This window comes from Bubalus bubalis, chromosome 15 (assembly GCF_019923935.1).
Source record: "Bubalus bubalis isolate 160015118507 breed Murrah chromosome 15, NDDB_SH_1, whole genome shotgun sequence".
NCBI lineage: Eukaryota > Metazoa > Chordata > Mammalia > Artiodactyla > Bovidae > Bubalus > Bubalus bubalis.
Window position 1 is genome coordinate 60,127,698 of NC_059171.1, and position 21,853 is coordinate 60,149,550.

General features: G+C 47.4%; 1 long non-coding RNA gene across 1 annotated transcript; it reads left to right on the top strand.

The window, feature by feature from the left end:
* The first annotated feature begins 643 nt into the window (after positions 1 to 643).
* LOC102409486 lies at positions 644 to 15,795 on the top strand. The gene is made up of 5 exons (XR_329178.3): positions 644 to 730; positions 1,145 to 1,293; positions 2,116 to 2,150; positions 2,474 to 2,571; positions 15,422 to 15,795. It is a non-coding gene; the product is annotated as an uncharacterized LOC102409486 (long non-coding RNA).
* Positions 15,796 to 21,853: the final 6,058 nt, after the last annotated feature.

Below are 21,853 nucleotides of genomic sequence, written 5' to 3' on the forward strand. Positions count from 1 at the left end.
AATCTCTAAATCCATCCATGTTGCTGCAGGTGGTATTACTTCATTCTTTTTTTTATGTACAGCTAGGAATTTGATCAGTGGGCTGATTTCACACTTGGAGAAACTGGGATACAAACACATTCTAACAGATCTACCCTTAGAATCCATACATCAATGTACTCATCTCATTTTTTTTTTTTTTTGATCATGCAGCACAGCTTGAGGGATCTTAGTTCTCTAACCAGGATCGAACCCAGGCCCCCAGACATGGAAGCACAGAGTCCTAACCACTGGACCACCAGCAATTCTCTCATCTCAGTTTTAAGTGACCAGGAAAAGCAACGATGTACATTTCAGCAGTGGGTCCCTTGACAAATCACCCAGCATTTCCAGAGAGAAAAACCACCCTGGACTCCCTGGAAGTCTGGAGAAGAAAGGTGATGGGGGAGGGGGCAGGAAGCGAATTAGGACGAATAATCTGTTACACATACACTGTGCAGCAAGAACAAACTGAAAGGGAGCCCAGCCTGCCCCAAGGCACAGGATGTAGCTGTCCTTCTGAATGGCTCTTCTGTCCTATCGAGGCCCATTGTCTCATGGAACACAGGCCTAACAATGTCCCATTGTGGTCGTGCAAAGACAAAGTGGTTAAATCCCAGTTTTCCAGCTGTCTGTCTTCATTTTCAGTCTCCCGGACTGGTCCTCTGAGGATGGCTCTGTTCCACTGCCTGAGCTCCACGCTGCCAGCCATGTAAGTAAGGATGATTTACAGGCTCCTGGATCTGCCTTGAGGACAATTATAAATCTCTCATCTTGCTCTGGCTTTTATAAACATGTAAAGATGACAGCACACATTTCCAGGGTGATAACAATGGGAGAAACTGTCTTTGCAATTGCCTACCCAGAGCCTGCTGTCCATTGCAAAGCCACCTGTGTGTGGAACCATGCAGATGCTTCCCATGGACAGAAGATGCTCTTAAGGGCTTTATACAAATCAGTGACTGGATCAAAACTTTCGTTTTAAAGGAAATTTAAGGACCAATTTCAGTTGCAAGAGACTGTTTTGCTTTAAATAAGCCTGGAATGGGTGTTACTACCATGTGGATTTTAAAATCCCTACACTGAAACAATTCCTACTGGCAGCCAACTATTCTTGTTGCCCCAGATTCTGGGTCATGTGACATCTCTGCATCGCCACTGGCGTGGAAGGACTGGGTAACCAGCCAGCTGGAGATGGTTAATAAGGAGGCACTGGAGTGACGGAAAGTTCCCTGGAAATCACCTGCTTCCTGTGTCACCTCCCAGATGGAGAAGGTACTGGCTTCTAAGGGGGAGGTTGCGCATCGCTTGCTAACGGTTTCTACAGAGAAATGAAATCCCAGGTGTTTCAGAGAAGGGAAAGCATTGTCATTGCCATGTGCTCTGTGGTCCTGCCTTTGTCTTTTCCTTTCTTTCTGGATCAGAGGGTCTTGGTATTGATAGACTTTGCTCTAAGAGTCCAAGCAAGAATGCCTGCTGAATATGGAGGTGCACAGAAAGAAGAGGCTGATTCCTTGGAGAGGGATGGGTTGCAGGGTCTAAAACGTTCTCTTCTGTATAGTCAACGAGTCTGTGGGCTGGACATGGAAGGAAAGTACCCCAGCCCTGATGCTGCATGCACTGGGCAGCCACAGGCTGGCTGCCCCATCACTCTGCTGCATCCTCTCCCACCCGTAAGATGGGGTGACAGTTGTGGCATCCTCACCAGATACAAAAAGATTTAATGCAGGCAGAAGTACCTCATGAAAGTAAGTTCCATCGTTTGTGTGGAGTAACAAGCAATCAGGGAAGGCTGGTACTTGGCTGCCACCAACAGTGTGTGTCTTCAGGAGCTTTTAGAAACAGGTGTACCTCTTTTAGCAACTCCCCCCACCCCTTTACACTGACTAGCTGAGACCTGCTTTCCATATTTGTGAAGCTGTATTTCCGTCTGTCCTCCGAGGGGGTCGGGGTGTCAGGACCACTGATAACTTGTTGGGGCTTAGCAGGGAGCTTGTTAGGTCTAAGCTCGGAGTGAAGGGGGAAGGGGAAGGTGGAAATAGGCTGTGGGGGAGGAGGTTTGGGAGACAAACCATAATCCACATTTTTTCCTAACAGGATATTCATCAAACCTAATTTTGGATAAAAGTGACGTAAGTGACATTTTCTAAATCGTGTTACAAACTTCTTAACTTGAAATGCCTGCTTTTTACGTGTTTAGCTGTGCTGTGTGTTGTTAAGGCTCTTTGGATCCATTTTGGGGATCTAAACTCATCCACTATCATTAGAGTGTTGTCCTTTTCTCTACCTGACTGTAAAAGAAGAGAAATGTGTATTTTATTGGCAAGAATGGATACATATATATGTGTGGCTGAGTCCCTTCGCTGTTCACCTGAAACTGTCACAACATTGTTAATCGGCTCTACCCTGATACACATTTCTTTCTTTTCTCTTTTTATTTTGTATTTTATCTCAGTGGGTCTGAACCTCTTCACCAGCCTCAGTGAATACTTCCGGGGTGGCGTGACTGAAGGTTGCTTGGAACCTCCGTCACGAAGTTCGTCATAGAAAGAAGTAAGTTTAGTGATAATCTTTTCTGCAGTTTGTTGGAGCTCTGTTTCCCTGTCTGTGAAACGAGAAGCTTAGATTAGTCGCTCTCTTCCGTCAGCACAGAGTAAACAGCATCCTTTCAGGAAGATTTTCTCTGCTCCTGCCCCACCCTAACCTTGGGGCTTAGTAAATAGTCAACGCATCCACAGGGATGGGGAGGGGAGGGGTCCTCAAGGGTTCTTCTGGTCCACTCAACCCTCACCCACCATTCCAATATCTACCAGCAGGAAAACCCAAGCTTTCTCCAAGCCAGTTGAGTTCAGTCAGCAATCCTATGGGAACTGATGTACGGAACAAAATCTGTGCTAGGTTCTGGGAATACAAAGCAAGTGAATGCCTGTCTTCCAAGGGTTTTTCCATCTTGGGGGGGGGAGGACAGAGTCAGGGAGACAGAACAGTGAGATAACAAGGTCAGGGCTCTGCAAAGTGTGAGCTCAGGTGGGGAGGAGCATGCAGGGGAGGAGAGAGTCCCCTGGATCCCGCCTCCCTGGATGGATCACACAGTAACTCAGAGTCAGGTCTGTGGGCTCCACAGCCAGCTTAGACCACACAGAGTCCACCATAATGTGCTCGCCCTCTGAAGACTACGGAGCCACGTCCAAACATTCTAATATAATCAGAGTTCATCTGTCAGAGGTGAGAGACCAGTGGCGGGAAACCCCCCTGCCTCCATTAACCTTCACACAATGGACCTGATAAAGCCCCGTCTTCAAACAAAGTGCCGGCAATCGCTTTATCAGATGTAATTACATTTTCTAATCTCACAGAGACTTCCTCGAAGCCACTGAGAATCTCAGGTGAAGGATCGTCCCAGAGGTTATCTGTTGAGGTTCTGTCCAGTTTACGTCTGCAGGTCTAAGCTTTATTAAGCATTGTCCTGGCCCCACAGGTGGTGTCACACCTAAACCCAAACAGACTGACCCCCAGCGCTAGGGGCCATCGACTCTGTCTCTGAACCATGTCATCCCTGCGGCATTGGGCCTCTCCCTCCTGCTTGGGAGGCCTGAGGCTGATGGAACCTCGAAGGCATTTGGTGAAATCTGGGCTGAGATGGTGCCTGGTTCATTCAGTGTGATGCCCTGAGTGACACACACCTCACAGGTGAGGTCTGGGTTACGCCTGAGGCTCCTGATTGCTGGACCCAAGATTTCACGTGCAAGGAGGCTGTCAGTGTGATTGGTGATTAAAGACAAGTAGTGCAAAAACCTGGTCTAAGATTGTATTAACATCATAAGTAGGGAATTCTCCAGTAGTTCAGTGGTTAGAACTCCAAGTTTCCAATGCAGAGGGCACAGGTTTGATTCCTGGTTGGAGAACTAAGAGCCTACAAGCCCCATGGTGAGGCCAGAAAAAAAAAATCATAGACAAGACAAGCATATAGATGCAAAGAGATGACTTATTAGAAAAGACTCTGATGCTGGGAAAGATTGAGGGCAGGAGGAGAAGGGGATGGCAGAGGATGAGATGGTCGGATGGCATCACCAACTTGATGAACATGAGTTTGAGCAAACTCCGGGAGATAGTGATGGACAGGGAAGCCTGGTATGCTGCAGTCCACGGGGTCGCAGAGTCAGACACAACTTAGCAACTGAACCACAGCAAAGACAAGTGACCAGTTTCTCATCCAGGTCTTATTTGTAACTTGATTAAAGAGAAGAAGAACTTGGGGTGGGGGCAAGGAGGGACAATGCTGGCACATATTATCATCAGCCCTAAATGCCTTCAAGTTCCTCATGTCTTTCAGTGAGTTCTTCTCTTTTGGGGGAAAGTATTTTCCTAAGAGCTTTAGGATTTCTCATCTCTGACTGTGCTGCTTGCTGAGGACTGATTTGGTCACAGGTTCCCTTATCCTCTCAGCAAACAATACAGACAGTCATCGCCCCCCGCCCCCCACCATACCTAAGGCTACTGCATCTTAAAGCTCAGTGTTTCTCTCTTGTCAAGTTAGAACCTTGACTGTCTGTCTGGTTAAACAGACAGAAGGTCCGTTCTTCAGAAATAACTGTGCAGTACTTCCATTTCCCAGGCACTCCTTGAAAAGAGTTCTGTGTGATTATTTGCCCTCTTCAGAAGTGATAAATGCCAGTTAATTCAAGTACCAGGAGATGGTAAATGGTGCAACAGAATAAATTAGCCACTTGGTCCGGGTGATCAGGGAAGCCTCAGTGGCTCAGAGGTAAAGAATTTGCCTGCAGTGCAGGAGAGGCAGGTTGAATCCCTGGGTCAGAAAGATCCCCTGGAGAAGGGAAGAGCAACCCACTCCAGTATTCTTGCCTGCAGAATCCCATGGACCGAGGAGCCTGGTGGGCTACAGTCTTTGGGGTCACAAAGAGTCAGACACAACTGAGCGTATATATGCACACCAGGTGATCAGAGAAGCCACCCCTGAGGCAGTTGGGTAGCCTGGTGTGTGGGGAACAGCACACCCAGTAAACTCTCCACAGCCCTGCCTGAAAACCAGCTCTGTAACCAGGGGCCCCTCTGCAGCCTGAAATCTACCTTCCCCTAAGGGACCTTTTGGTCCAGCAAAGATGGTCCTTTGTGACACCAGGACTTGATCTTGCGCAAGGAACATCCTTTCTCTCTTGTACCACCTTTAACCCATGAGAACTATTTAGTCTGGTCTATTTAAAGAAAGTGGTGCAATCATGCCAAGGTAAAGACTCTGCCAGAAAAAACAAAATCCTAATCACTCCTTTAAAGTTATATGTATTGCAAGTGCTGGGTAAGCTGTTCACAAAGCACCACCGGGTTAGACCTCACACCAACCACACAAATGGGCGTCACACCCATTTCTGAGATGCGGAAACTGGGGTCAAGAGGTTGGGAAGGTGCTCGGGTCACTCACTGGTACACAGGACAGTGGGGAGGGATGAAGCCACACCTCATGTCCTTTACTGTTACTCTTGGCAACTAAACTCACTGAGCTTTGAAGAGCATCTCATCTGGCCAGACAGAGAACACGGGGCTGGGACTGGGGCTGATCTAAAATCCCCTGTGTTTACATGAGCTTGGGTTTTAAATTTTTATTTAATTTTCATTTTATTTCATTTTTCATTTAAATTTCACTTTTCATTTAAATTTCCTTTATAGTCTTCTACAGTTAAGTCTCTACATTCTTGCATGAATCAGAAGAAGTAAAAAAAAGACGGTGGAATCTGTGTGTAGGACATATGTTGTTAGTCGCTCAGTTCTGTCCACGGCCTGTAGTCAGCCAGGCACCTCTGTCCATGGAATTCTCCAGGAAAGAATACTGGAGTGGGTTGCCATTTCCTTCTCCAGGGGATCATCCCGACCCAGGGATAGAACCTGGGTCTCCTGCATTGCAGGCAGATTCTTTGTTTCTGAGCCACCAGGGGAGCCCAGAACAGATATTGTTAATACAAAAAATGTATTCCTATATACAATTTTTCTGTATACAGCTTTCCTATACACAGTTTTTATATATAAATGTATTACTATATACAGTTAACAAATAGATAGGTAAACAATGCAAACAGTGAGAGACTATTTTTTGGGCTCCAAACTCACTTCAGATGGTGACTGCAGCCATGAAATTAAAAGATGCTTGCTCCTTGGAAGAAAAGCCGTGACCAACCTAGACAGCATATTAAAAAGCAGAGACATTACTTTGCTGACAAAGGTCCATCTACTCAAAGATGTGGTTTTTCCAGTAGTCATGTATGGATATGAGAGTTGGACCATAAAGCTGAGGGCCAAAGAATTGATGGTTTTGAACTGTGGTGTTGGAGAAGGCTCTTGAGAGTCCTTTGGACTACAAGGAGATCCAACCAATCCATCCTAAAGGAAATCAGTCCTGAATATCCATTGGAAGGACTGATATGAAGCTGAAACTCCAATACCTTGGCCACCTGATGCGAAGAGCTGAGTCATTTGCAAAGACCCTGATGCTGGGAAAGATTGAGGGCAGGAGGGGACGACAGAAGATGAGATGGTTGGATGGCATCATCGACTCGATGGACATGAGTTTGAGCAAGCTCCAGGGGTTGGTGATGCACAGGGAAGCCTGGCATGCTGTAGTCCATGGGGTCGCAGAGTTGGACATAACTGAGTGAATGAACTGAACTGATACACAGTAGGTGCGGATAAACACTGTTTGATTCCACTTATACACGGTGCTTAAAATAGTCAAAATCAGAGTCAAAAAGTACACTGGTAGCTGCCAGGGGCTGGGAGGTGGTGGTGCGGGGAGTAGTGGGGAGGGGAGATGAGGAGTTAGTGTGTAATGGAGACAGAGTTTCAATTTGATGCTAAGTCACTTCAGTCGTGTCCGATTCTGTGCGACCCCATAGACGGCAGCCCACCAGGCTCCCCCATCCCTGGGATTCTCCAGGCAAGAACACTGGAGTGGGTTGCCATTTCCTTCTCCAATGCATGAAAGTGAAAAGTGAAAGGGAAGTCGCTCAGTCGTGTCTGACCCTCAGCGACCCCATGGACTGCAGCCTTCCAGGCTCCTCCATCCATGGGATTTTCTAGGCCAAAGGTGAAAAATTTGGGAGCTACATGATGGTGAGAGCTACACAGCCATGTGAATGTACTTAGTGTCACTGAAGCGTACAATAAAATATGGTTAAAATAGTATGTCTTGTATTATGTGACTTTTACCACAATCAAAAACATTTAAAAAATTAAAAAAGCAGAAGAAAATGTCAAAGATGTTCTTGAGAAGAGGAAGAATGAGGAATATCACAGATGGTCAGAGGAAATGATCATTTTCAAGCTGCTTGAATCAGCTGAATCACTCTCTATTTGTACAACTCACGCTCCTGTCTTCAGGGCGTGATGGTTGTGTAGGATCCATTCCTGAAGATGTTTTAACAATCCCTCCTGCCTCCACTGCTCTCCGCCCCACAATAAGCCAAATCAAACCGGGGATCCAGGACTCTCCTCTGTAACACGCAGAGGTGGGAGAGAGTTGCATGTGAGCTATGCGAGGAATTTGCAGAGGACACAGGAGTTCACGAATGGAATGGCCTCCAAGCTCGCCAAAGCATCTTGTTTCTAATCTTCCTCTGTGTTATCAGATGTGGGTGGAAGCCCACAGCCAGCCAGAGTGAAGAGACAAAGCTCATTTTCCAGGAGGGAGGACCCTTCCCCCCAGTGATGCCCCTTCCTCTCGTATTCTTACAAGATGGTGAGCGGCTGGCCCACTCAGCGTGCAATCTCCCTTAATCGCCTGCTGGCTGCCCTACCTGGCAGCCCACACTGACCTCTCTGATGCTTCCTCTTGTGAGGGAGCCATGGAGGTGGCCAAGAGAGGAGGTGGGAGGGGAGATTCAGGCCGAAGGAGCAACCTTGTGCAAAGGTCAGGGAGGCGAGAATAGGGAAGCAGCTCAGGGCTCTGAGCAGAAGTCCCTCCAGCCAACTCCCCATTACCATCACCAGGGGGCTTGGAAGGTGCCCAGGCTCACGGGTGACCCCAGATTAACAAACAGGACCTCTGTGGTCAGGACACAGACATCTGCGACCCCAGAGGCAGCCATGGTTGAGAACCAGGGGTGCCACAGTGAACCCAGAGAAAGGCAGGGGTGCGGCCAAGGGCTGGCATTGGAAAAGTGTGCAGAGTGGATGGTGGGGTCCCTGATGAACCTCTGATTTCTTAAGCACGAGGAGCAGAACCGCCTGTGAAGAGGCTGCTGTGGTCCCCAGACAGGAGATGGCAGTGTCGGCCCTAATTCTGGACACAGGAAGGACCCAGAGCACAAGGACGGTTTCAGAGATCAGAGGCAGTCAGTTGGGGAGGGTCAGAGGGAGGGGGTTTCAGAGATCAGAGGGAGTCAGGTGGGGAGGGTCAGGGGGAGGGGTGGCTACGTAGCCAATGGGATGAAGAAACGGGGACTGGTCAGGAAGACCTCTTTACTTTTTATGTGAGTATAAATATAGCATATTTACTTATCTATTTTGGCTATGCTGCATGGCTTATAGAATCTTAGTTCCCCGACCAGTGATTGAACTCACACCCTAGGCATAAAAACGTGTGGAGTCCTAACCAGTGGCTGTGCTGCTGGACTCAGTCGCTGAGTCGTGCCTGACTCTGTGACCATAGTCCACCAGGCTCCTCTGTCCACGGGATTTCCCAGGCAAGAATACCAGAATGGGTTGCCATTTTCTACTCCAAGGGATCTTCCTGACCCAGGGATCTAACTCAGATCTCTTGCATCTCCTGCTTTGGCAGTCAGACTCTTTACCACTAGTGCCACCTGGGAAGCCCCCTAACTACTGGACCACCAGAGAATCCACAAAATAGGGTACTTAAAATAGGACTATTCCGGAAAACCCTAGAAGTATACTTTCCAGACTCAAATATTTCATTGTTCTGTTTACCAACTATTGTTTACTTTGTAGAAAATAATTTTTTAAATGTTCACCAAAAAGGAAGACATGAGTGTCTGCAGTAATGAGCTTTCTTATTCTTACAAATAAAATCAGAAGTGGTCCTCAACATAGTCACCCAGCTTAATTCAGCTCCACTCTGGGCTCTCCATGGTATTTTTCATCACTGGCTCAGTTTTACAGAGGGAACATCAGCATCATCTGAAGTCTTTCAGAATTCAAATCTACACAAAATTGTTAGGAGAGAGCAAGAGAGGCGAATATTAGAGGAGTTTTGGGAAATGATAAAATAAAAACAAAGTCCTATGATTATGTGTATAATAAAAAAAATTATGTTATGAAATAAAGCTATGAGGAAGGTACTCAGACCCACAGCTGCAAATGTAACTAAGCATTTAACTCGATCCATTTTTAGGTTTATTTCCGTTGTAGGCACTGAACTGCTTTTGCACTGTGGTGTTGGAAAAGACTGCAAGGAGATCCAACCAGCCCATCCTAAAGGAAATCAGTCCTGAATATTCTTTGGCAGGACTGATGCTGAAGCTGAAATTCCAATACTTTGGCCACCCGATGCGAAGAGCTGACTCATTGGAAAAGTCCCTGAGACTGGGAAAGACTGAAGGCGGGAGGAGAAGGGGATGACAGAGGATGAGATGGTTTCATGGCATCACTGATGTGATGGACATGAGTTTGAGTAGGCTCCGGGAGTTGGTAATGGGCAGGGAAGCCTGGCGTGGTGCAGTTCATGGGGTCGCAAAGACTCAGACACTACTGATCAACTGAACTGAACTGAACTGCTGCTGCTAAGTCACTTCAGTCGTGTCCAACTCTGTGCGACCCCATAGACGGCAGCCCACCAGGCTCCCGCGTCCCTGGGATTCTCCAGGCAAGAACACTGGAGTGGGTTGCCATTTCCTTCTCCAATGCACGAAAGTGAAAAGTGAAAGTGAAGTCGCTCAGTCCGACTGAGCTGAGGCACTGGTAAATCATGACACAGAGCACAGTGGGCGGAGCACTAGGTTCCACAGCCTGTCTGTGCTTCCCACTTTCCCTGGGACCCCAGCTGTCCTGTCTCTGTGGCCTCGGATGCCACTCTATCTCATGAGCCCTTGGAATAAGGAGTGTTTCTCCACCCAGTTGCCTGTTAGAATCCCCTACGGAGATTTTACACATCAACGCCCCTAGAAATTTCTGGTAGTAGGTCCTTGACATCAATTTTTTTTTAATTCCCCAATATATGGGTTAATAAAACAAATATTGTATATTAACAATATATTGTATATGTGGAATCTAGGAAAAAATGGTACAGTGAACCTATTTGCAAAGCAGAAATAGAGACACAGACCTAGAGAACAAATGTATGGACACTAAGGAGGGGAAGAGGGAGTGGGATGAATTAGGAGATTGGGACTGACAGATGTACACTACTATGTATAAAGGGAAAGTGTTAGTTGCTCAGTTGTGTCTGACTCTTTGCAACTCCCATGGACTATACCTCCAGGCTCCTCTGTCCATGGAACTCTCCAGGCAAGAATGGTGGAGTGGGTTGCTACTCTACTTCTCCAGGGGGTCTTCCCCACCCAGGGATTGAATGCAGGTCTCCTGCATTGCAGGCAGATTCATTACTGTGTAAAATAGATAACTAATGGGGAACACGGTGGTGACCAATATGGGAAGGAAATTGAAGGAAGAGAGGGTATATGTGTACGTGCGGCTGATATACTTTGCTGTGCAGCAGAAAACAACATGACATTGTAAAGCAACTAAATTCCAACAACGAAAAAAAAAAGAAAAATCTCCCCAAGTCGTTCCAGTGCATTGCCCAAGCTGATCATTACTGGATGATCAAGATGATTTCTATGTTCTCTTCTAAATATCAGGTTTTTTTGAAACCTAATTTCATGGGACACTTCTCCCTCAGTCTCTCATTCCAAAAAGAAAATCCGGAAGAGCACAAGCTTCCTTTTGTTTCCAGGAAGCACACACAGGCAGAGAGGCAGCCGTCAAGACCAAGGTTTAAGTATGCCCTCAGCATTGGGACGGTTTGGTTGATTTTAAGGAGAAATTCTCCATAGCTTCTGAAGGGGGGGTTGCGGTTTCCAGCTGCACTAAGAGGCCCCCAGGTGAGCAAGAAGGAAAGGAAGTCAATGGAGCCCCGGGCCAGCTCTCGAAACCGGCCAATCCATGGTGGCCCTCTGGCCACTAACCTTTATGCCAGTGGAGTGAGCCGTCCCTGAACAATAGAAGCTCTGCCACTTTGAAGATAAGCTCACACGGCCTGCTTGAAACAATAATTCTGTACTTTCTTTCCTGTTTCTAGATTTATTTTAAGTATTAGTATAAAATGTCAGAGCAGCTGATAGCAGCCAGATCAGTTTGTATAAAACTCGACTGCCTGTTTGTGGTATATTATGGCTATATTTGACACAGGAAAGCACTTAATCATGCAGGCTATCAGCAGACCACACCCACCTTTGTGAGGACCCTCCGAGGCCACAAGATTTATCACTGTGAACTTGAACTGGATGGACAGGCCCTGATGGATAACACAGGCTACTTCTGAGAAGTTGGGGCTAGAAGGCTACCATCCACAACCCAAGGGCCAGGAGAAGGTCAGGAGCGCAGAGCTATCTCCCATGGAGGGCCTGAGCGTCTCCCACCTACCCCCTGGCTCTCATCTCAGGCCGTTGAAATCTTCGGAGTGGAAATCTGATGATGTAGCAATTGCGGCAACCTCCCGAAGCCCCATTTCGCTCCAGAATGGCTTTTTCTGAGGCTGCTAACCACAGTTTTCTCCACATACCAGCTAATCAGTGAACAGTGAATCTGTTTACAGAAAAAGCCTAGCATCACCTTTGTTCACTAGTCTTTTCTGGTGGGTTACTCTGTTTGCGTATTTGCAGGTCTTGGAAGTTGGGAGGCTGGCACTGTGGGCGGGGAGGGGGGGGGGCCACCACCTTTTCTTTCCTTTTCACCTACTGGACACCTGAGGCCCATAAGAGAAGTAAGTGAGGGCTTCTCTGGTGGCTCAGTGGTAAAGAATTCACCTGCCAATTCAGGAGACACAAGTTCAGTCCTTGGGTTGTGAAGATTCCACATGCCATGCAGCAACTAAGCCCATGTGCCTGCACTCTAGAGACTGGGAGCCACAATCACTGAGCCCACACACCACAACTATGAAGTCTGTGCACCCTAGAGCCTGTGCTCTGCAACAAAAGAAGTCCAAACACAGCAACTAGAGTAGTCCCTGCTCACTGCAACTAGAGAAAAGCCCACACAGCAACGAAGACCAACACAGTCAAAAATAAACAAATAGAGAAAATTACTTTTTAATGCAAACAGAGAAACTGAACCTTTAAAAGCGAAAAGTAAGTGAGCTGACCATGGCGAGGTGTCCACAAGTCTCCGCAATCCAGAAACCCCAGCCCTAACTCCTTCTGCTTGCATGTGAAGCACTCAGGCCATTCCATCTGGTGCTGGCATTTGCCCAGAGTCCAAAACTCTGAATTCCACTCCTGGTTTCCCCTTCTGTAGTGGCAGTGTAGTGGCACAAGTCACCTGTGCTGTCTGCTTCCACCTCTGAGATGGGGGTGATTGTCCCCAGGTACCCAGTGTTCTGGGATGTACCCAGATGGGAATGTACACCGCAGAGGACTAGTGTCAAATGGATGGGAAAATACCATATGTTGTCATTAAATATTAATATTCTTAAATACCTGATTGGAATTACACTCTGGAGCCAGTCTCACCACTCACAGCTCAGCTCTTCCAAGTTGCTTACAAAACCCCTCCCAGCCTGTTTCCTCATCTGTAAGGCAGCAACAGTAGAATCTTATAGCTTCTTTTTCTCATTATTATAGACATATTCTGACATATTTTTGATGGTAGGAGTGGGAAAATCAACTACAGAAATCCGTGCATCATCTAGGCCCAAACATTTTTTCTCTGATTTCCTCCAAACCAAGTCCCAGGCAGCAAGCCCTTTCCCAGTCTCCGGCTAATTAGGTTATGTTTTCTAACATCACCACTGTGCCATGTCACACCCAACAAAATCAATAACACTTCTTTATCATCATCCAATATCTAGGCCACAGCCAATTTTCCCTGATTGTCTCAAAGATGTATTTTTATAGTTGGTTTATTCACTCAGAATGAGAGTAAGGTTCAACTGCTGAACATGGTTACTATATATCCTAAGCCACATTTATTCAGTAACAGTCTCCCCCCTCCCACCCCACCCCCACCTTAAATCACAGCATAGTTATGTTGGAGAAACTGTTATTTGTCTCCTGGAATGTTCCACATTCTGGATGAGGTTGATTGCTTCTTTCTACTGATATCTAACTCTCCCTACCCCATCCTTAGTACAGATGTCCTGGTAGGTTTATGGGAAGGATTACATAAGTTGATACCTATATATTCATTTGTAAAGGCTGCTGCAACAAAGTATCACAAACTGGGTGGCTTAAACAACAGACCTTTATTCTATCACAGTTCTGGAGGCCAGAAGTCTCTCTTTGGCTCCTAGCTGCCATTTCTCCCTGTGTCTCTTTACCTCCTCACCCTTGTATTTGATTCTGTGTCCAAACTCCCCTTTCCTAAAAGGACGCCAGTCATATCAGGTTGGGACCTACCTCAGTGACCTCATCGCAATTAACCACACCTGCAACAACTTGATTGCCCAATAAGGTCACATCCTGGGGTGCTGAGGGTCAGGAACTTGAACATACGCGTTTTGTGGGGACACAGTTCAACCCATAAGAGCACAAATAAGTGGCACATGGTATTCTATAAATATTAGCTACGTTGTCAATAATTTCATCATGACCATGTTATATTGTTACTTATTTAAGGATTCAGTGAGTCAATTCGTGTAAAACATTGAACACAATACCTAGCCAGTAGTGAAATTTCTATAAATATTAGCTATGAAGTTGTAATGTGTTACAACGTTACTTATTTAGTAATTGTTTCTATACTAATGTATATTCATGTTAGAATGTTTCTTCTTTAGTAATTTTAATACTAATTTAAATTCACCCTTGTTGTTCAGTCGCTCGCTCAGTCGTGTCAGGCTGTTTTCAATCCCATGGACTGCAGCACACCAGGCTTCCCTGTCCTTCACTGTCTCCTGGAGTATGCTCAAACGCATGTCCATTGAGTCGGTGATGCATCCAACCATCTTATAAGACTCAGTAAGAATGAGCCTCGGGCCAAATCAATTTTACTAGGTAGGGGCACAGGAAAAGGTCTGCCACTTGGGAGAGAAGAGGGTAAGGGGGAGCCTGTGGCCACCAGAGCAGCGGGAACCCCCTGCTGGGGACTGTCAAGTCCTGGCTCTCTTGTGTCACTGGCCATACCATCTGAACAAGCTGCTTTTTCAGACTGAAGTTTCCTTCCCTCTGAAGTGAGCAAACATTTGATATTCTCCAAGCTTCTTTCACTTTCGCTATTTCTAGGTTCTATAAAGAAAAGGATGGTAAAGGGCATAGCAGACAACGTCATTTATAACATTAAGAAAGCTATTTCTCTCTGTTTATAGTATCATCAAAAAATTTACCAGTTATTAGGCAACTGGTAACCATGCTTAAAGGCTTCCCTGGTGGCTCAGTGGTAAATAATCTGCCTGCCAATACAGGAAACATGGGTTCGATCCCTGGGTTGGGAAGATCCCCTGGAGGAAGAAATGGCAACCCGTTCCAGGATTCTTGCCTGGGAAATCCCATGGACAGAGGAACCTGGCAGGCTACAGTTCATAGGGTCGCAAAAAGTTGGACATGGCTTAGCAACTAAACAATAAGAAGAGTCATGCTTAAAATGCACCATAAAAAAATTGTTTTTTTTTGTGAAACTGGTCAAGTAAAAGATCAGCTTCCTTTTGTAAGACAATATTCTTCACTTTGGTTGATCACTAGTTGTTTTTTGTTTTCTATCTCACGGACCATTTTTATTTTCTTTTTATAAGTGAATTTTCTTTGCTCTCAGTGTTGTGGTTATTTCTTTCTCATTTTTAAGCCTCTAACTAATTACCTTCTTTTTTAACTTTTTAAAGTTTATTCTATATTATAGTATAGTCAATTTACAATGTTGCATTAATTTCAGGTGTATAGCCAAGTGATTCAGGTACGCATATACATATATCCATTCTTTTTCAGATTCTTTTCCCATATAGGTTATTACAGAGTATTGAGTAGAGTTCCCTTTGCTATACAGGAGGTGCTTGTTGATTATCTAGTTTGTATATCAACTAGCTACTTTCTTTGTCTTCCTTTTTCATTTTTTCATCACTAAGCTCTCTTTCCTGATACGTATTCTCTTTTATTCCCCTCCTTGGTATTCCCCTCCCACTCATTTCTTCCTTCTCCAGTCTGGAGAAAGGAGTCCAAATTTCTTGATACAATGATAGAATCCCAGCATTCCAGTGAGAGTTCATCCTGAAAAATCTACTTACTTTTTTCAGATGAAACCAATAATCAAGAAAGCTGCTGCTGAGGAAAAAGATGCAGGACTCAGCATAGAACCACACAGCTCTTCACAGCTTTACACAAGGCTCTGCCTCACACCCCACAGAAAGCCACTGTCCCTGCTGGATAACCCTACCTGGGGACAACTCTCCCAGGGAGCTCAGATTCACTGCCCAGGAGCCTGTTGGGAAGGACGGTGGGCAGGCATGATGCTCAGCCAGGAGGGAGCCTGTTGTACAGCCAAAACACAGCCTTTGAGACGCTGACATCATGAGAAGAGTGAGGATTCATGTCTGGATCATCAAAAATGATCACTCATTGAAAAGCAAGTCTGGAATCAACCGAGGGCTCTTAATAGCTTCTCGTAGGTGTACCCACAGCAAGGGGGACTCAGGGGGCAGCTGTGTGGGTATGTGGGGAGAAGCGGGCAGTGGGAGCTGCCTAGACCAGGAGCCAGCATCCAGGGGTCTATCCATCATGATGGGTCCTTCATTTTCTGTCCTCACCCATCCACCAGGCAACATGTTCCTCCTGGTTTTGCTTCCCTAATAGACTTTTCTCCTGAAAAACACAGTTTCTGTTAGAAAAAAACTACATGACTTTCTGTTTCAGACCAATTTCACTTGCTTGGACAGTACAAGCCAGTTTTCCCCTAAAACCCGATTACCCTGGATAAACTGAAAGGCCAAAGTAATACAACCACAGGTCAGCAATACTTGTGACTCAAGGGATAAACAATAAGGAAGGAGTCAAAGTCAGTTTCGAACGTGTAAGTCCGAGTGTGCAGTAGGGTGACCCACCACAAGCATAACGAGGTGGAATCACACGAAACAGCCTGCAGCCTGGCCTCCCCACCGGCTGTCTCTGACACCGTGTCAGGCCAGAGGGTCCCTCGGACACCGTCGGGAACCTCAGGGCCGTATCCCACACCCATGTTTGTCCAACAACGTGTCAAGTGCTCACTACATGCACGACCCTGAGAATGTGCCACACGATCTTACAAGGATGAAGCACACAGGGCCGAGTGTGCAATATAAGGCACTTGTAAGTGACTACAAGTGCAAATGTATTGGTTATTTGTACCATGTGTCACTTAAGATGCTGTTGGCAGCAAATACTAGAAAATTACAGCTTCTCATTTGGTTTAATGAATAAAATAATTGTATTATCTCACTGGGGCTTTCCTGGTGGCTCAGACAGTAAAGCACCTATCTGCAATGCAGGAGACTCGGGTTTGATTCTGGGGTCAGGAAGCTCCCCTGAAGAAGGGAATGGTGACCCACTCCAGTATTCTTGCCTGAAGAATTCCATGGACAGAGGAGCCTGGTGGGCTACAGTCCGTGGGGTTGCAAAGAGTTGGACATGACTGGGCGACTGACATGCACACATTATTTCACTTAGAAGTCTAGAAATAGGGTGACTGTACATTGGTTAAGGCAATAGCCAAGATGTCCTCCTGGACTAGGGTCTATCCTTTTCCTTGGCTGCCCGGGACACTAGCCTTGTCGCAGGGCTGTCCCCTCACGGACACAGGAGGACAACAGTCACTACACATGACACATCAGATGAAAGACCAGGGCCCAGTGTGTCCAAGTGTCAGGCCTTCATTTTTATGGTCAAATCATCTTTGGATCTGCCCCTCCCCCACCCAACGTTTCACTTCTCAGAATTCTCAGAATTATGTCACCAGCCAGACAAATATTAACCTAAGCACCTGGACCAATCAACACTCAACACTCCAGACCTAAGGAAGGAGCCCAGGATGCAAGACGGTGAAATAAAACCTGGACTCTGTTATCAAGGGGGGAAGGTGGTGGGGACTGTCAGGTGGACATATATGGAAACACGCACCTGCTCACTGGAAAGTTTACTTGAAGCTGTTCAGCCCCATCCCACAGACGTGTAGACAGATCTAAACCTGGACTTCAAGGAATCTGAGAGTCTCCCACTGCTTTGCAGGAGAAAGGAAATCACCATGCCTCCCAGAACCGAGGCCGGCGCTGGGGTCAACACCACTGCTCCTCCTCGCAGCCCTACTGTGCACCGGAACCCGCGTGCAGGTCTGCGCTGAGCATCCCACACCTGTCAGTTCCCTTGCTTCCTCCCAAGTCCTGCCGAGGGAATGTCTTATCCCTGCTTACACTGACTGCTGCTGCTGCTGCTCAGTCGCTTCAGTCGTGTCCGACCCTGTGCGACCCCATAGATGGCAGCCCACCAGGCTCCCGCGTCCCTGGGATTCTCCTGGCAAGAACACTGGAGTGGGTTGCCATTTCCTTCTCCAATGCACGAAAGTGAAAAGTGAAAGTGAAGTCGCTCAGTCGTGTCCGACTCCTAGCGACCCCATGGACTGCAGCCCACCAGGCTCCTCCGTCCATGGGATTTTCCAGGCAAGAGTACTGGAGTGGGGTGCCATTGCCTTCTCCTACTAAAGGAGACAAAATCAAAAACTCTGCTTCGAGGAAGTGAAGACATTTGGCAGTCACACAGCTGAGATGTGACACAGGTGAGGGTCAGCCCCGCTTCTGGTCCCCACCTCTACTGCATCTTGTGGGGTGACCGGGGGGTGGGGGGAGGACAGCCGCATGCAGCTCATAGGCTCTGCGCTGTCTCAGAACCTGGGGCTTGGGGCTGAGTGGAGAGAAGCCTCGGTGGCTTGTCCAGGGGGCTTGCTGGTTGTCTGAGGGCCACCTGGGAACCTGGAAGCTACAGAGATAAGGCTTTCCTCATCTGTCTCCCAGGAAAGAGCTCATCACCCTGGGGGCTCAGCGGTAAAGAATCCACCTACAATGCAGGAGACTTGGGTTCAGTCCTGGAGTCAGGAAGATCTCCTGGAAGAAGGCATGGCTACCCACTCCAGTATTCTTGCCTGGAGGATCCCATGGACAGAGGAGCATGGTGGGCTACAGTCCATGGGGTCGTAGAGGCAGACACGACTTAGCGAATAAACAACAAACAACATCACTGCCGATGGTCACAGGAAAAGGAGAGCTGCCTCGTGAGAGGACGGGACGTGTACCCTAGAGCCACATCATCCCATCAGACTTCTCTTCAGGAAATCTGGGAGGCCCTCTGCCTCCACCCCAGTCACCAGTGACACACGTGTGCTATGCTTCACTGCGCACAGGGTGTTCCCCACACGCCACCTCACGTGATACCAGAGATGACACAGCCCAGACCAGCGCCATCCCAAGAGAACTTCCCAGGATGGTGGAGGAGGTTCCGGATCTGCCCCCCCGAGGCAGGAGCAGCAAGCTCCCTGGAGCTGGTGAGCACGTGAGATGTGTCTCCGTGACGGATGAACTGCCTCTTTAGCAGTAACTAATTTTAGTTTAAATTTAGAGAGCCACATCTGGCTGGCGGCTGCGGGGGTGAGCTGTGCAGGTGCAGGCGTGGCATGCCTGCTCAGCCTCACTGCTCTAGTAAGCTCCACTCCTCCATTTGTGGCAACCGGTTGTGACCAGAATTCCTCCCCGGTTCCTCAAGTTAATCATCAACCTGATCTCAATGCTGGAAATTAAATTCTGTGACAAGAAACTTCTCAAGTATGAGCTCAATAAGGGGAAGGAACCAAGAATAGTTGACAAAAACTTTCCCTTATGTCAGGGAGGTCTGAATTTGTTGGGCAATGAGTATATATATAATCAGGGCAAATATGTATATATATATATATATATATATAATCATATAATGATATATATATATATAATCATATAATGATATATATATATATATATATATATATATATATATATATTCCCCTCGTTTGAGTGAAGTTTTCTACCTGGGTTCTGGGTAATAGGATGAGCTGCTGAAGCCAATAATGCAATACCCCAAGAAAATCTATTGATGAAGGGGCATGGCCATAGCTGTCTTTCCCCTCCTGGGAGAAAAAAACAGAACCTAAGCCTCTCCTGTGAGTCACTCGGGTGACCATCACTTCTAGAAAGTTCTAGGCACCAAACAGAAATCATTATCTGACAGCGGTCCTGCTTGTCAACCCTGGTCAGGCCCGTGGAGGGGACCTGGGGACCCGAGGACAGGAAGGGAGGGACTGCATCAGTGAAGTGTCGTGCTTGAACAGAAAAGGCACGAGGGTAAGAGCCCGCCCCCCCGCCTCCCCGGGAAGATGTTTCTTGCCTTGTGAGACTGTGGGTGTAGCTCCCTGTTAACCTGGACAAACCCTCCATCCTGCAGCATGTTCTTCCCGGGCCCTGTAAGGTCATGGATGGCGTTTCTCTGACTGGCTCTCTGCCCACTAAGGGATCTTGGAAATGCTTGAGAAGAGCTGCCAATAACAACATCCCCACCCAACCCCCACCCACGGCCCATGGCCTCAGCCTCGCTGCTGCGTGAGGCTGAGGCCCCAAGGGTGTCTCTGGCATCTCTGCCATCTCCACCGCCCGCCTTCCTGGACAGAGAGAGGGGCAGCTCAGCCGGGCAGGTGACCCTCACCTCCACCCCGGATCGAGTCCCATGGAGTCAGACACTTCATTTCATCATCATTATTAATAGCTGGGTGTGGGGATGTTTCCTGGAGCACACGATAAGAACCACATGGAATCAGGAGGAAACGAAGTCATGACTCAGCACTTTCCCCCTTCCCATCCAAGGGCTGGGGAGAGTTTCCTGTTCGACCTGAGGATATCTGGGGGGTCTGGGACGACTGCCCGGTGTCTGCTTGGAGATCTAACATTGCGTGAGGTCAGGGTGGGAAGCCGCTGAGATTTGGAAAAATGGCAGCTAGCCTGTGAGGGTCACCCTCCAGGCCTCGGGTTTCTGAAGCCTATGAGCAGAATCGCCTCCCTCAGTTCATCACTGTGCCAGCTTCTCTTTCCTGCATTCCAACCAGTCTGTCAAAGGGCAGGAACCTAACATATACTGAGGATTTTGTTCAAGGTCTCTCTGTAAATATAGAGGTATATCAGGTTAGCCTCTTTACCTCCCCATGAGGTAAGAAATATTAACCTGTTTTATGGGTGTCCCAGGTAGCTCAATGGCAAAGAATCCACCTGCTAATGCAGGATATATGGGTTCCATCCCTGGGTCAGGAAGATCCCCTGGAGCAGGAAATGGCAACCCACTCCAGTATTCTTGCCTGGAGAATTCCACAGACAGAAGAGCCTGATGGGCTACAGTGCATGGGTTCACAAAGAGTCGGACACAACTGAGCGACTGACATTTTCACTTTAAGGTTAAATGAGATCATGAAGGTGGAGCCCTCATCCGATAAGACTGAAGTTCTTAGAGAAGAAGCTGAGCCCCCAGAGATCTCTGTCCTTTCATGGCCACAGAGGAGAAGACTTCATCTTGAGCCAGGACGTTGTCCTCACCAGAATCCTCTCTCTAGGCAGCTTGACCTCAGACATCCAGCCTCCAGCACCATGAGAAGATGCCCGGCCCTTGTTGAAGCTGCCCAGTCTGCTGGTCCCGCCCTTGCAGACTCAGACGCCCAGCTTGGGGCTTTGAGAAATTTCTCTTCAAAACTCTCCACGTTAACACTCAGAAAAACGCCAAGCCCTGAAACTATGGCCTGCTACACCTTCCTTGCAACCGACCTGCCTCACCAGCACGGCCGGGACACAAGACACATGGTAATTTCCCAGAGACACCAAAAAAACTTAGTAATTAAGATAAATGCCATCTTATTGAAATATTCTTTCAAAGAATGAGTGTTGCATGATCAGTTGTATCCAACTCTTTGTGACTACATGGATTGTAAGCCCACCAGACTCCTCTGTCCATGGGATTCTCCCAGCAAGAATACTGGAGTGGGGTGCCATTTTCTTCTCCAATTCTTTAAATAAATAAAAATTAATACCAACCATTCCATGAGGCTTTGGCCCCTTCTGTTCAGCCCACAGCTAGCCAAGGTAAGAACTGTCTGTCCTGGGCTCTTCAGGGTAAGTGGAACCCCTGTGAATGAACCCCAGACTCCACTCTAGAGATGAAGGAACAACCACTCTTCCCAGGATAGATGATGTTATTAAGCTGTTACTGATAATAAGCACCTCTGGGCTGACTGCTGGTGTCTCCCAGACTTGATCCTGGGTGCAGCGTGCTCAGTGATGAACAAGGGGGTAGGGACTGCTGTCTGCACAGGGACAGAAGCAGGTGAGGGGCAGTAACAGTCCACCGGGCTTGGCACAGGCAGCCATGTGCCAAGAAGAGAGGACGACAGATGCAGGAGGAAGACACCAAAGCCTGACCAAGGGCATCAGGAATGGCGCCTGGGCAGGTGACATCTTAGTTTACCAAACACAGGGGCAAGGTGACATGAACGTGTGCTGCAGAGCAGCTGCTGTTCACTGAATATTCATATTAGTTGACAAATGGCAAACATCACAGCCCTGAAAACTAAGGATGTCCTACAGGAAATCTGTGCTTCTTTCTCGAACACTCCCATCTAATCTGTCAACAAATTCTGGTGG